We start from the raw sequence: 16,291 nt of genomic DNA on the forward strand, positions 1-16,291 counted from the left end.
CAATGACTGCATACCTACCAGCGGTCCAGTGGGCCCAAGCTCATACAAGAGATCTCCAGTGGGAGATACTAGAGGCAGAAATTTCTCTTCACGGGAATTTAGAAGGGCAGTTAAACATCTCACCCATAACAGTTCGCTCTCTACAGTGGTGGGCGGAACCATCCAACCTAGCCAGGGGGGGTTCCTTGGGTGATACTGGTCTCTCAGATCCTTACTACAGACGCAAGCCCCAGGGGGTGGGGGGCTCACTGGGACAACCAAGGAGCCTGGACACAAAACAAAAAGACAGCCTCGAATATGAAGGAGCTATTAGCGGTGAAGCACGCCCTCCTGTTTTTTCTAAAAACCCTCAGAGGCCACCACGTAAGAGTATTCTCTGACAACAGTACGGTAGTCGCTTACTTAAATCATCAGGGGGGCACGAGATCCCGTACCCTTATGGACGTGACAAAATCAATTTTCCACTTGGCAGAGAGGAACCTAGGCTCACTAACAGCATTACACATAAAAGGGTTAGACAACGTGATGGTGGACTTTTTAAATCGCACACAGCTGAGACAGGGCGAATGGGAACTGAACCAGAAAGTTTTCAATCAGATCACACAACTATGGGGAAAACCCAACATAGACCTATTCACCAACAAAACGAATCAGAAAGTGAAAACATTCTGCTCCATAGACCCATCCGGGGACCCATTAGCTCTGGACGCTTTTATGATCTCTTGGCACTTCCCCTTCCATATGCGTTCCCACCAATAGCCTTAATTCTGTCAGTTCTGAGGAAGATTCGGGAGGACAAAGCGAGGGTAATACTAATAGCCCCCTTTTGGCCGAGGAGGATGTGGTTCTCGTGGCTGAGGAGAATGTCCATTAGGGTGATCGCAAAAAATCGATGTCGGAATTTTGTCCGTCTGGACCCCACAAAACGATTCCCCTTTCCAGATATTGAGAGAGCCAAAATTTGAGCTCGATCAAACGACGTTAACCCGTGCCGCTCGTCGCTCAAAGTTTGAAAAAATCCAAATTGAGGTATTTTAAGATTTAGGTATTTTGCATAGTCTGTTAGACTATAAAGAATGTGACAACAACATTGCAGAAATAGCCCTGACCAAATTTTCGAACCATTTGTGGTATTTGAATGCAGAGTTAGTGGGATTATCGTTTTTTGATCCCACCATTACAGACAATGAAAAGTTGTTAATGGCTAATAAATTGCTCAGTAGCACAGATGAACCATCAGAGCACGCTAGGGTTGTAAATCCAAAAGTTAGGAAAGAAAAATTAAGAGGTAGGAAGTAACCGACTTTAATGACCTTCTGACAAAAGATGAAGAACAAAAGCAATATGTCCTGCAAGTTGTAAGCAAATGCCGAGCATTATATTCTGACGTTTCAAAAACTACTTTAACAAAAGCTCTAGAATAGATTAGATAACTATGTAAAATTATCAACTCATGTAGGTTAGCGTGCTCTGATGGTTCATCTGTGCTACTGAGCAATTTATTAGCCATTAACAACTTTTCATTGTCTGTAATGGTGGGATCAAAAAACGATAAACCCACCAACTCTGCATTCAAATACCACAAATTGTTCGAAAATTTGGTCAGGGCTATTTCTGCAATGTTGTTGTCACATTCTTTATAGTCTAACAGACTATGCAAAATACCTAAATCTTAAAATACCTCAATTTGGATTTTTTCAAACTTTGAGCGACGAGCGGCACGGGTTAACGTCGTTTGATCGAGCTCAAATTTTGGCTCTCTCAATATCTGGAAAGGGGAATCGTTTTGTGGGGTCCAGACGAACAAGATTCTGACATTTTTTTCCCCCCCATATGAGATCCGGTCACCCTATTGGAGGGAGCTAAACATCAAGTTGTGGTCCTCACTGACCACAAGAATTTGATTTACCTAGAGTCGGCTAAACGCTTGAACCCTAGACAGGCTAGGTGGGCCTTGTTTTTTACACGTTTTGATTTTGTGGTCTCTTTTCTTCCTGGAACTAAGAATGTCAAGGCAGACGCCCTCTCTAGGAGCTTCTTTGCTGATTCTCCTGTGGTGACCAAGCCTGCTACCATCTTAGGCGAAGGGGTAGTTCTTTCTGCCATCTCGCCCGATTTGAGACTTGCTCTGCAAGAGTTCCAGGAGGACAAGCCTGAGCGTTGTCCCAGTGGAAAGTTGTATGTTCCTGACCAGTGGAAGAAGAGAGTGATGTCTGAAGTTCATTGCTCTGCATTGGCTGGTCATCCAGGTATTTTTGGTACTAGAGATCTGGTGAGTCGCTCTTTTTGGTGGCCCACCTTGTCTCATGATGTCAGGAATTTTGTGCAGTCCTGTGGGACTTGCTCCCGGTCTAAATCTTGTTCTCGCTCTAGTGGGTTGTTGATGCCGTTGCCAGTCCCCAGGAGGCCATGGACCCATATTTCTATGGATTTCATCTCTGATATGCCGGTCTCTCAAAGAATGACTGTTATTTGGGTGATTTGTGATAGGTTCTCTAAGATGGTTCATCTTGTACCACTCCCTAAGTTGCCGTCTTCCTCTGAGTTGGTGCCCCTGTTTTTGCAACAGGTGGTTCGCTTGCACGGGATTCCTGAGAACATTGTATCTGACAGAGGAGTTCAGTTTGTGTCTAGATTTTGGAGGACTTTCTGTTCCAAGCTGGGAATTCAGTTGTCCTTCTCTGCTTTTCACCCTCAGACCAATGGGCAGACAGAGAGAACAAACCAGACCTTGGAGTCGTATTTGAGATGTTTTATTTCCGCTGATCAGGATGATTGGGTTTCATTTTTGCCCTTGGCTGAATTTGCTTTAAATAATAGAGCTAGTTCTGCCACTTTGATGTCACCTTTTTTTTGTAACTTTGGGTTTCATCCTCGATTTTCCTCAGGGCAGGTGGAGCCTTCTGCCTGCCCAGTTGTTGACACTGTGGTGGAGAGAATGCACCAGATCTGGGACCAAGTGGTGGATAAGTTATCTCTCTCCCAGGAAAAGGCCCAGCGGTTTTCCAATCGACCCCAGTTTAAGATTGGTGATATGGTGTGGTTATCATCAAAAAATATTGCTATGAAGGTGTCTTCTCCTAAGTTTAAGCCTAGATTTATTGGACCTTACAAGATTTGGAGATTATTAATCTGGTCTCTTTTCGTTTGGCTCTTCCTGTCACATTTAAGATCCATAATGTGTTCCATAAGTCCTTGTTGAAGAGGTTTGTTGAACCAGTTGTTCCTGGGGTGGCACCTCCGGAGCCTGTATTGGTTGAAGGTAACATGGAATATGAGGTAGAGAAAATACTGGATTCCCGTCTGGCTAGACGGAGACTCCAGTATTTGGTTAAGTGGAAGGGTTATGGTCAGGAGGATAATTCCTGGGTCTCTGCCTCTGATATTCATGCCAAAAGATTGGTGCGTGCCTTTCATCGGGCTCACCCTGATCGCCCTGGTGGCGTGGTTGAGGGTTCGGTGACCCCTCCTCAAGGGGGAGGTACTGTTGTGAGTTCATTTTCCCCTTCGTCACTGAGGTCTGGTGAACTCCCTATTCTGGTAAAGGAAGGTAATGAGCCTGATTATCAGGCACCTGAGCCTGATGATGATGACTGGCTGAGTGGAGTCACGGACTAGATATAAGGCTGCCGACGCCCTTCTGCCCTGCGGGTGATTTCTCTGTGGACTTCTAGGAGACCAGTCTGATTCCTGCTCCTCTAAAGCTAAGTTTTCTGCTTTGCCTGTTAGCATTTGTGTTTTGTTTTTGTTTGCCTTGCTTTTCTGGATTCTGCCATTCCCTGCTAGGGTGAGCTGAATCTCCTTTTGCCGGTTGCTCTGTCTTCAGAATATTCCTGAGTACTGACATAGCTTTTTGAAGCCTAGCGTCTTCAGGGCCTTTTTCACTGTCAGTTTGTTGGCTCTTATTTTCATAGGGTTTTTCACGGATTGCAGACAGCAGCCTTCCTGTCCTTTCCTATCTAGTTAGCTTGGGCCCCGTCTTTGCTCAGTCTATCTTTCTGTCTGTGTTAGTGTTCTTTCTTCTTGCTTCACCGTCATTATATGTTGGGGGCTGCCTTTTGCTTTGGGGTCTGCTCTGGGGCAGTTTAGATTTCCCTTTGTCTTTAGGCTATATAGTCCTCCGGCTGTGATCGAGGGGTCTAGGGCATCGTAGGAACCCCCCACGGCTACTGCTAGTTGTGTTGATAGGTTCAGGGGTCTGCAATCCGATAGCTGCCAACTTCTCTGGTTTTCTGGACTTAGCTAGCATTTCTGTTCTTGCCTCCTACGGTGACTCATTCATAACAAACCACCGACGCAAATCTTCTCGACTGGGGTGCGGTCTTTTGTCACCACACTGCACAAGGGTCGCTGGTCGACCCGAGAATCACGTCTCCCAGTCAACATTTTGGAAATACGAGTGATCAGATTAGCTCTGCGGAGTTTCCACCATCTCCTCGCAGATCACCCCATCAGGATCCAATCCAACAACGCCACAGCTGTAGCGTTTATCAACCGCCTGGGAGGTATCCGTAGCAGGATGGCCATGCACGAAGTGAGTCACATCCTCCATTGGGCCGAGTAGAAAATTGGACGGCAGATTTTCTCAATTGCCAAGGCATCGCCTCGTGAGAGTGGTCCCTTCATCCGGAAGTCTTTCAGCAGATTTGTCATTGTTGGGGGACTCCGGATGTGGATCTCATGGCCTCAAGACTAAACAACAAGGTTCCTCGGTTCGTTGCGCGATCCATGCGCCATCGGAGCGGACGCCCTAGTTCTGCCATGGCTCCGGTTCCCGTACATCTTCCCCCCTCTTTCCTTGCTTCCGAGGGTCATCAAGAAGATCAGAGCGGAGGGAGTACCAGTGATCCTAGTCGCGCCAGATTGACCGCGCTGAGCATGGTATGCAGAACTAATACAACTGGTCGCCGACGTCTTCCAGATCACATGGATCTACTTTCACAGGGCCCGAGTTTCCACCAGAACTCCGAGGTCCTGTCTTTGACGGCGTGGCCATTGAATCCTGGTTTTTACCACAGGCTCAGTTCTCTCACGACATGATTTCCACCATGATTAGTGCTAGGAAGCCTTTGTCCATGTGCATCTATCACCGCACCTGGCAAAACCTCGCGGTGCAAGGATCATGGTCCGGCCTTGTCAGTACTTTTCCAACGCATAATTGCCACCAAACTTCAGGTCAAGACGCTCATTCTGGGAGTTTCCCATGTGGCGCCTCCTTATAGAAGGCCATTGGAATAATGGGACCTTAACCTGGTTCTTGGGGCCTTACAGGAGGCTCCTTTCGAACCACTGCAGGATGTGTCACTGTCCGTCCTCTCTTGGAAGGTGGTCTTCTACTGGCAATTACGTCAGTCAGATGAATTTCGGAATTGGCAGCCCTGTCCTGCCATTCTCCGTTCCTGAGGAAAAGGTAGTTCTCAGGACGTCCCTGTCCTTCCTGCCCAAGGTCATCTCCTCTTTCCATTTCAACGAGGAAATTGTTTTGCCTTCCTTTTTGTCTGGCGCCAGTCCATCACCTTCATAATGCCCTCCACACCCTGAATGTGGTTAGGGCGATGAGATGGCATATCTTGCGGACAGCTCCCTTCCATAAGTCAGATGCCCTGTTCATGTTTCCAGAGGTGCATAGGAAGGGTCTAGCCACGTCAAAACCATGCTAGCCAAGTGGATTTGCTTGGCGATTCATGAATCCTACTGTGTCAGGAACGCGCCTGTTCGAGCGGGGATTAAGGCGCACTCGGTCAGTGGGCGCCTCTTCGGCCATTCGGCACCAGGCCTCTACAGAACAGGCCTGCAAGGCTGCGACTTGGTCCAGTCTGCATACTTTTTACAAAACATTACCAAATTCATTCTCAGGCCTGTCCACAAGGCTGCGACTTGGTCCAGCCTACATACCTTTACAAACATTGCTTAATTCATTCTCTGGCCTCTGCGGATGCAGCTCTCAGCAGATACAGTCGGCAATCTGCAGTACCGCAGTGGTCCATGGGGTATTAGCAGATGTATGCTCCCCACCCAGGGACTGCTTTAGGATGTCCCACTGTTTCTGTGTCCCCCAATGAGGCGTAGGATAAATAGAGATTTTTGTGTACTCACCATAAAATCCTTTTCTCCGAGCCAATCATTGGGGGACACAGCACCCACCCTGTTTAGCCTATTGGCTCACTGTAGCTTTCTTAAGGGCCTGTCACACTAAGCGATATCTCTAGCAATATCGCTATAACGTCACTGGTTTTTGTGACGTTATAGCGATTTCGCTATGTCTGATACTTGCCTCCGACCGCTCCCCCGCTGGTTATCGCTGATCGCGCGAGAACGTCCTGGGCCGTTTCTCGTCGTCGGCTTCCTGCTGTGACGACGAGCGACGCGTGGACGCGGGCGGGAGGACGTCAGGATCGCCCTGTCTGACAGGTAAGTAGCGACCCCCGACCCCTGCGATGTCGCTGGTGAGATCTGCCTGTGTGGCAACTCACTAGCGACCACTTAGTGATGTACCAGCGATCCTGACCGCGTCATATCACTGGTCGGGATCGCTAAGTGTAACAGTACCTTTAGGCTTTGACTTAGTTATGGTTATTGTTGACTGTTTATGCTCCTACTGCTTTTTTCAACGAACTGGAGAAATCCCAGCCAGCGAGAGGGTGTATACTGCAGGGGAGGAGCTAACTTTTTTTCTGGTTTACTTAGTGTCCTCCTAGTGGCAGCAGCATAACACCACTGTCTCTGTGTCCCCCAATGATTGCCTCGGAGAAAACGATTTTACGGTGAGTACACAAAAATGCCTATTTTTCAATACACATAAGGCTGTAGACCAGACAATCCTATTCAAAGGACTCTGTAGACAGTCATGGCTGAAAGTGTTGGCACCCTTGACATTGTTCCAGAAAATGAAGTATTTCTCCCATAAAATTATTGCAACTACACATTTATTTCCTTTGTAAGTATTGTAGCAGCAATAAAAAGGCAAATTTAACATTTCATACACAACCCCCAAAATGGGCTTGACAAAATTGTTGGCACATTTCCATAATTGGGGGTAAGCCACTTTCAAACGTGATGATTTTTCAAAGTCGCCTGTGGCAAGTAACAGTTGTGGGCAATATGAAAATCGCACCTAAATCCAAATAAAAAAAAAAGTTGACTCAATCTTTGCATTGTGTTTGCCACACTAAGCATGGAGAACAGAGAGAGATAATGAGGACTGTCTATGGACTTGAGAACAAAGATTGTTGAACAATAGCAGCAATCTCATGATTACACATCCAGCTCCAGCGATCTTGATGTTCTTTTGTTCATGGTGTGCAACATAATTAAGAACTTTAGCTACAGAGCCATGGGTTATAATCTCTCTGGACATAGTTGGCAGTGAAAAATATGTTTAGCAAAAACAGAATGAGGCCTAACACAGTACCTACGTTCAAATATGATTGAGATTCAAAGATGTTTTGGGGTGGTTTTGCTGCCTCTGGTACTGGGTGCTTTGACTGTGTGCAAAGGAATCATGAAATCTGAAGATTATCAAAGGAATTTGGGTCGCAATGTAGTGTCCAGGGTCAGAAAGCTGGGTTTGGGCCCTAGGTCATGGGTCTTCTAGCAGGACAATGATCCCAAACATACTGCAAGTAGCATCCAGAAATGGATGGAAACAAAGAGCTGGAGAGTTCTGAAGTGGCCAGCAATGAGTCCGATCTAAATCCCACTGAACACTTGTGGAGAGATTCTAAAGTTGCTGTTGGGAGAAGGCAATATCCAAATATGAGAGACCAGGAGCAGTTTGCAAAATAAGAGTGCTCAAAAATTCCATTTGAGAGGTTTAAGAAATTTGTTGATGGTTATAGGAAGTGATTGGAGTTATTTATGCCACTAGGTGTGCAACTAAATGTTATGCAAGTTCTCCTGAGTATGCTGATACCCCATATGTGGGAAAATAACTACTTTTGAGGCACCGTGCACAGCTCAGAAGGGAAGAAGCCGTATAAGTGACATCATTTTACTCTCAATGAATTCCTCTAGGGGTGCAGTGAGCATGTTTACACCACAGGTTGTGTCACAGAAATTTATACTATTGGGTGGTGAAGAAAGAATAATTACATTTTTACTGCTAAAATGTTTTTGGACTAATAGGAAAAAATGGATCTCTCAGTTTGTGCAATTGTTCATGACGCCAATACCCTACATGCAATCAGGAACTACTTTTGAGGCAACAAGGGAAGCTCAGAAGGGAAGGAGCACCATATTATAGTGCAGATTTTTACTGTTCTAGTTTGCGGGTGCCATGACCCAATGGGAGAACCCCTCATAAGTGACCCCATTTTACAAACTACACCTCCTCATTGAATTCATCTATGTTTGCAGTGATCATTGACACCACAGGTGTGTCACAGAATCTTATATCATTGAGCAGTGAAGACAAAATAAATTATATTTTTAACAAAAATTTAGTTTTAGCCCGATTTTACATTTTCACACAGAAAAATGACACCCGAGTTTTTTTTCTTTTTGCACAATTTCTACTGAACCGGCAATACCCCCATATGTGGCTGTACAGTGCTACTTATCCATATAGAGAGACTCAGGAGGGATGGAGCACTATTTGCCTCCTGGAATGCAGATTTTCCTAGAAAAGTTTGTGGACTCCATATACAGAACCCCTAATTGCTAGAAGAGCAGAATTCCCCCTCAAGTGACACCATTTTGGAAGTTATATACCCCTTTGGGAACTTATCTACAGGTGTAGTGACTATTTGACTACACAGATGATTTTGAGACTCAAGCAGCAGTGGATAGTGCTTGGTAAGAATAGCAAATCTGCTAGTGTAGTTACCAGTATGCTGTATTGCCAAGCACATTGTAGTGGCCAACACGTTATGCCTTGCCAGTGCTTCTGGAGACATGCATCCGTGAATTAGGTGGGCTCTTATCACTACAGAAATGCCAAACATGGATGCTAAATGTGGTTTAGGCACACTGTGGGGCTCAGAAGTGGGTAGGGGGGGCATTTGGATTTGTAAGTGCATAATTCGCTGGAACAGATGACAGACCTGAGTGGGGACTTGCTTTTTTTGTGGATTGAGTTGAAGCTTTTATTGGGAACATTTTACATAATGTTTGGTGAACACATTTATCCGGCACTCTATGTTGACCACTTTGGGGTTTCCATTGAAATCTCGAGTGGCATGATTCAGATGAAACCCTGAGGGATCAATTCACTATAATGAGGCAACAGAGTTAATCTGGACTTTGTCTGGCTTCTGATGAGCCGTGTACTTTTTTCAGAGGTGCTCAGAACTGTGGCAGACCGCGCTTTAATGCACGGCTAAAATGACTGATACCACCGCATCATTGGCAGCTAGACGTTGTCTACAGTGCCTAAATCTGCCTCATTATAGGGAAACTTCCGCTGGGGTTCCGTCCTAATCACTTATTTCAGAGGTTTACACGGAAACCCCGGTGTAAGCACTCAGCACAGGGCGGAGGATAAATGTGAGCAGAGCCTTACTATGATCTTTGGGAGGCAGAATGAACAAATCAACATCAGATGAAGAATTGGTTTTATTTTTTATGCCGTTCCTCTTGTGGTATAAGTAATTGGATTACTTTATTAATTAGGTCGGTACGATTACAGTGATACCAGATTTTTATAGTTTTTTTTCTTGTTTGGCTGCTGTCAAACACTAAAAGATGTTTTTTATTGTGCATCGCCTTATTTTGAGAGCTATAATTTTTTACATATTTGGGCCCACAGAGTCATGTGAGGGTTTGTTTCTTACGGGGAGAATTGATGTTTTTATTGGTACCATTTTCAGGCACATGACATTTTTGATTGCTTTCTATTCCAATTTTTGGGAGGCAGAATGGACAAAAACCAGCAATTCAGAATTGTTTTTAAATGTATTTTTTAATGCTGTTTTACGTGTGGTGAAATTAATCAGACATTTTTATTCTTTGGGTCAGTACAATTACAGCGATACCTCATTTATAACTATGTTTTGGCGCTTTTACACAATAAAAACTATTTTAACGAAAAAATTATTTTTGCATCATTTTATTCTGAGAGCTATAACTTTGTATCTCAGTTTATTTCCACACAAGAACATTTTTTTTAATCAGATCCAATTGTGGAAATTATTCCAAGATCTAAAGAATAAAATGAACATTTGTTCATGGGAAAACCTCTTTAAATATCTAGACACAGTCTATCTACATAATGGTGACAGGATCAAAGGATTTCTTTGTCCACTTTCAGGTCCCAATAAAGTGAAAGCACGGTCAAGAACATCTTGTCTAAATGGATCAAAGAATCTACAAAATCTATACAATTCAAGGGTGGGTACACCGAAAAATCTCATACCCACTCTGTCTCTATTTCGGTCACCTGAGCTAGCACATCTATCTGGCGTATCTGCACAGCTGCCACATGGTCTCTCCAAACATGTGCAAGACTTTACCAATTGGACTTGTTATCTGTTAAAAATGTTGCCTATGAGAAGGTCATTTTGTTGCTCCATTAGAATATTATTTGGCTTTCTCCTAGGCTGCTGTCATGAAGAATGTGTTTTATATTACCGTAATTGATGAAAACTCCAAGACACATTCTTACAAGGCCTTAGAAACCACAGCTAGATACTCATTCAGATGTCTGTTTTGTTTCATGTACAAGAAAAATGGACTGAATATTTTGAGCAGAGTATGGTTCGAGTGTCCTCAGTTTTTCTCTACACATAGAGGGGAAAAAAGTTTCTCTTTCCTCTCCTTTCTGACAGCCTGTGAAAATTTGACAGTATTTGGATGTCCTTCATGTGCAGTCAGATTTTTCTTATTTTTTTTCACAGACCCATAGACTTACATTGCCAATTTTGATCAGACCCTTGGATCAAAATTGGACACATCAGCTTGAGTTTCCAAGGACCAAGCGGCCCATGAAGAATCGCAGACCTCTGAATGGCCCCATAGACAATCATATGCATGAGTGCCAGCGGTGAAAATCATGACTAGCACTCGTACATTAAAAATGAACATCTGCAAGAGGCATAAATGGAAAGTTAATAAATATAAAATACCTAACGGCGCTAAGCGCAAGACCTTAGAGTGCACAGCAGCAAGTAACAGGACAAAAAAACACTCAATTTGTCCAGAAACATATAAAATAAAAATATATAGGGTTAACTTGCGCTAAAGTGTACACAGGTTATATGCAAAATATCCAGCTAAAACAAGTACAATGACCCCATGAGAGGGCGAATTACCTTGAATAAACTTTAGTTGGCAATTGAGGAATTATACCAAGGAAGAGAATCTTCAGGAGTGAATCCAAGGAAAAAGGTCCTTTCCACTGATAATCAGTCGCTCTGAGATAACAGTTGTCTCTGATGCAAACAAGGGGGTCTAATCTCCCTGCACGCCGCTGTCCCGGCCGGAAACTAGCGTGCGGCTGGAGATATGAAACGCCGACCTATGCAGCTTACAGACGCTGCATAAGGGGCAAGCCTGCAAGGTCCAAAAAGACTGCAGGACCTTGTGTGACGTCACAGTCACGTGATGTGTCATGTGACAGGCAGAGAATAGCTAAGGAGCACTGTGAGAGCCAAAAACAGGCAGAAATCCTACGCGTTATGGAATTCTCGGATTCCTTCTTCAGGGATAGCTCCAGAGAGTGAAAGTAACCCTTATATAGCCAACAGAGACATATCATCACACATTAAAAGCGAACAATTCAATCTCACTATTGAGACCATTTGGAATCAGAGTGTCTAATTCAAAAATCCATTTACTTTCGGTTCTGGACATTTGATGATTAAAATTTCCCTTCCTCCAACTCCTTTTAACTACTTGAATGCCGGTAATTATAGTGTTCTTTATAGAACCCCCATGATGTATCAAGTAATGATTAGAGAGGGGATGACCTGTAAATTTTTTGAAGATATTACGTAGGTGTTCACTAATCCGGACATTTAATGGACGTATTGTTCGTCCTATATATAATTTGCTGCAGGGACACGTGATGCCATATATCACACCCTTCGTGTCACACGTAATAAAATCATGAATTTGAATCTCTGTAGATTTATTCATGATTGTAAATTGTTTCCTACTGCCTAATTTCCTACAAGGTGCACATTTTCTGCAAGGAAAGAAACCCTTTAACTGCTGCTGTGACTGAAAGTTATCCCCTGTCATGGGTCTGGAGATGAAGGGGGCTATTAAATTCCCCAAGTTATTTGCCCTTCTAAAAACAAATCTTGGGCGTGCTAGCAAAACCGTACCAATAACCTTGTCATTCCTCAGAATTCTCCAGTATCTATTCACAATCTTTTTGAGGATTTGACTATTAGAATTATACTGAGTCACTACTGAGTCAGTCCTCCATAATAGAATTTTCCTTATTTTTTATTTTATGTCTGAGGAGTTGTCCCCGTGGTATATTCCCAATACATTCTCTAGTTTCTCGCAAAGATTGGATATTGTACCCTTTTTGACCAAATTTATTAATAAGGGTATCAGCCTCAGTAATATAGTCTTGTGGCCTGGAACAATTTCTGTGAGCCCGTACAAATTGGCTCTTCGGAATGTTCAGAAGCCAACTCGGAAGGTGTCAACTTTCTAGTGAAATATAATTGTTTGAGTCAGTAGGTTTATGGAATAATTTTGCATGAATGGAGTCATCCTCAATGAAAATCCTCAAGTCCAAAAAATTAATTTCCGGAGGACTAGTAGTCACATTGAATTTTAAAAAATAACAATTTTTATTTAATTCATTAATAAAATCCATAAGAAGGGTGGGGCCCCCAGACCAAATAAAAACAACATCGTCTATGAAGCAGTGCCATAGGTCCAGATTCACGTGCAGATTGCCATCAGGGAAGATGGTTTCATGTTCCCACATGCCAACATACAAATTTGCATAACTGGGCGCGAACCTGGTACCCATTGCAGTCCCCCACTGCTGGGAGTAGTAGTTCGCTCCATACCGAAAATAATTATGAGTGAGTATAAAATCAATACAATCAATAATAAAAGTGATTTGGTCACTAGGTAAAATATTGGCTCTTGACATACAAAATTCCACAGATTTACATCCCTTTTCATGCTCAATGACTGTATAAAGAGAAGTTATATCGAGAGTCCCTAAAATAAAATGGTCCTTCCAATCTATGGTTTCTAAAATACGTAACACGTGAGTACTATCTTTCAAATACGCCGGTAATGCAGGGACTAACTTCTGTAGATGGCAGTCCACAAATTTAGAAAGATTGGCTGTTAAGCCTCCAATAGCCGATATTATTGGTCTGCCAGGTGGATTAGTTAAACACTTATGGACCTTTGGAATATAGTAAAAATATGGAATCCTAGGATGAGTGGTGTTAATGAAATCAAATTCCTCTTTTTTTATATAGCTTTTATCGAGGCCCCGCTTAATTAAATGTTGCATGTCTGCAAGATACTTCTCTGATGGATCATTATCCAACAGTTTGTAAGTGCGTGAGTCCGACAGTATCCTTAGGGACTCTTTGTCATAATCAGAAGAATTCAAAATTACTATACTACCACCCTTATCTGCTGATCTTATTGTAATAGCATGATTCTCCTGAAGACGTCTTATAACTAGTCGTTCTTTACCAGATAGATTGTATTTAAATTTTTTACATCTCTTATCGGATATTTTCCTAATGTCATGAATCACATTATTTTGAAATGCCTCAAAAGCTTCTGAATATTCTTGGATTGGATTAAAATTAGATTTCTTTTTTAAACCTGTATGTTGATAGGGATCTGCCGCTACAGGCATACTCCCAACATCGCTAGAGGCCATTTTCTCTTTCATATAAAATTTCTTAATAGCCAATCTCCTCATAAAGGATTTGATGCCTATAAAAGCCTGAAACTTGTTAAATCCAATGCTAGGTGCAAATTTTAGTCCTTTATTCAATAAATCCCTCTCATTGTCATTTAAAATGTGGTCACTGAGATTGAAAATTTTTTGTTCTGAATGGCTTACTTGGTCTTTTGATGGTTGTAGCTTATTCTTTTTTTTGGAGAGTTTCCCGCCACTACATCCCCTCTGCCGTATTTTCTTTGACCTACGTGAAAAAACGGCAAGTGACTTTGCTTGGTTTTGCGTTTTGATTTCTTCATAAGGGGAATCTTTCTGTTTGTAACTATAGGCTTTTGAGCTAAAACAGTGTCCGAAGTGGAAGGATAATTATCTGTATTAGCGAGTGGAGAGACTCTATTCTGAATGGGGATAGCAGGTACTGGTGTAGATGCGGCTATTACTGTCTCTTGGAGTTGAACATTTTCTATATTCGAGTCTATGCCCTGTGTGTGGACTGTCTCCTGTACATTATTAACATTCATATCGTCCATGCCTGAGGTCAAATGAATCGAGAATCTTTCACTTGAAGTTAAAAAGGAAGAGTTTTCCTGTCCTTGTACTTCATCTAGAGTCACTAATGGGTTAAACGGTCTAGAACAGACGTGACTCTCCTCAATATGGGAGTTAGTGCCCCAAGTAGTGGGATGGTGCAAACGTGTGGAGTGATATTGAGTGCTAGGATCATTTGATACACAATCCCTCCCAAATTTCTTTTTTTTCCTCTATACGATTTCCTTTTCTTTTATATGTATCCTTCTGCGAATATTTACTGAAAGATGTAATATTTCGGGATGAGATTCATATGGTTTTATGGCCTCAAATAAGTTGGAAATTTCGTCCCTAATTTTGATTAAACCATCCTTCCTTTTCTTAATGATAAAGGATACTGCTTTTTTGGAAAAATCGTGAAACATAGTATTCCACTCAGCCAGAGTGTCACCATCCCCAATGTCACCTGAAAGTGATTTATACACAACAAGTCCTTTAGGAACGGTGTTAATAGAGAGATACCTTTCCAATGTGGCTATCTCCCATAGATCCCTCATTTCTTTTATAAGGAGCTGCTCTAGTGTCTTTAATGAGTTAATAGCAGGATTTATATCATCTTTATTAGGGGGAACTAACGATTCTTCATATGATGAACAAAAAAATCTTTGAATATTACATATTCTTTTCTTCCTATTGGACGATAAACCAGTCATATTATGGTCTTAAAAGGACAGGTAGTAGAAACCAAAAAACAAAGAAAAGTGGTACAAAATAATTAAGATCAATAAATATAAAATACCTAACGGCGCTAAGCGCAAGACCTTAGAGTGCACAGCAGCAAGTAATAGGACAAAAAAAACACTCAATTTGTCCAGAAACATATAAAATAAAAATATATAGGGTTACCTTGCGCTAAAGTGTACACAGGTTATATGCAAAATATCCAGCTAAATCAAGTACAATGACCCCATGAGAGGGCGAATTACCTTGAATAAACTTTAAACTCTGTAGATTTATTCATGATTGTAAATTGTTTCCTACTGCCGAATCCGAGAATTCCGTAACGCGTAGAATTTCTGCCTGTTTTTGGCTCTCACAGCGTTCCTTAGCTATTCTCTGCCTGTCACGTGACACATCACGTGACTGTGACGTCACGCAAGGTCCTGCAGTCTTTTTGGACCTTGCAGGCTTGCCCCTTATGCAGCGTCTGTAAGCTGCATAGGTCGGCGCTTCATATCTCCAGCCGCACGCTAGTTTCCGGCCGGGACAGCGGCGTGCAGGGAGATTAGACCCCCTTGTTTGCATCAGAGACAACTGTTATCTCAGAGCGACTGATTATCAGTGGAAAGGACCTTTTTCCTTGGATTCACTCCTGAAGATTCTCTTCCTTGGTATAATTCCTCAATTGCCAACTAAAGTTTATTCAAGGTAATTCGCCCTCTCATGGGGTCATTGTACTTGTTTTAGCTGGACATTTTGCACATAACCTGTGTACACTTTAGCGCAAGTTAACCCTATATAAATGGAAAGTTATTCATTTTTGAGGAATTAAAATCTATTATGTGGAAAGAAATAAGAAAACCAGGAATTTAACCCCTGTACGTGTACAGCGAATGTGTGTACTTACTTCATGGAATATAAACCAACAAAGTGAAAGGAGGCTAAACCAACTATCTAAAAAAAAAATATATATTTTGATGACTATAAGATGCACCTCAAATTTTGGGGAGGAAAATATTTAAAAAGTTTTCTTAATAAAATGGAGGTGCGTCTTCTAGTATGATTTTACGGTAGCTTACTAGGGAAGGGGGGAGCGGCTGTGGTGAAGCAGGTTCCCAGGAGGCAGGGTGAATGCTGCAAGAAGCTGGCGGTGGCAGGAGTGGGGCAATGCTGCGAGTCCCGGGCTGGGCAGAGGGGGTGTTTGGTAGT

Source organism: Dendrobates tinctorius, unplaced genomic scaffold (assembly GCF_039654945.1).
Source record: "Dendrobates tinctorius isolate UK_male_01 unplaced genomic scaffold, ASM3965494v1 ptg000231l, whole genome shotgun sequence".
Lineage (NCBI taxonomy): Eukaryota > Metazoa > Chordata > Amphibia > Anura > Dendrobatidae > Dendrobates > Dendrobates tinctorius.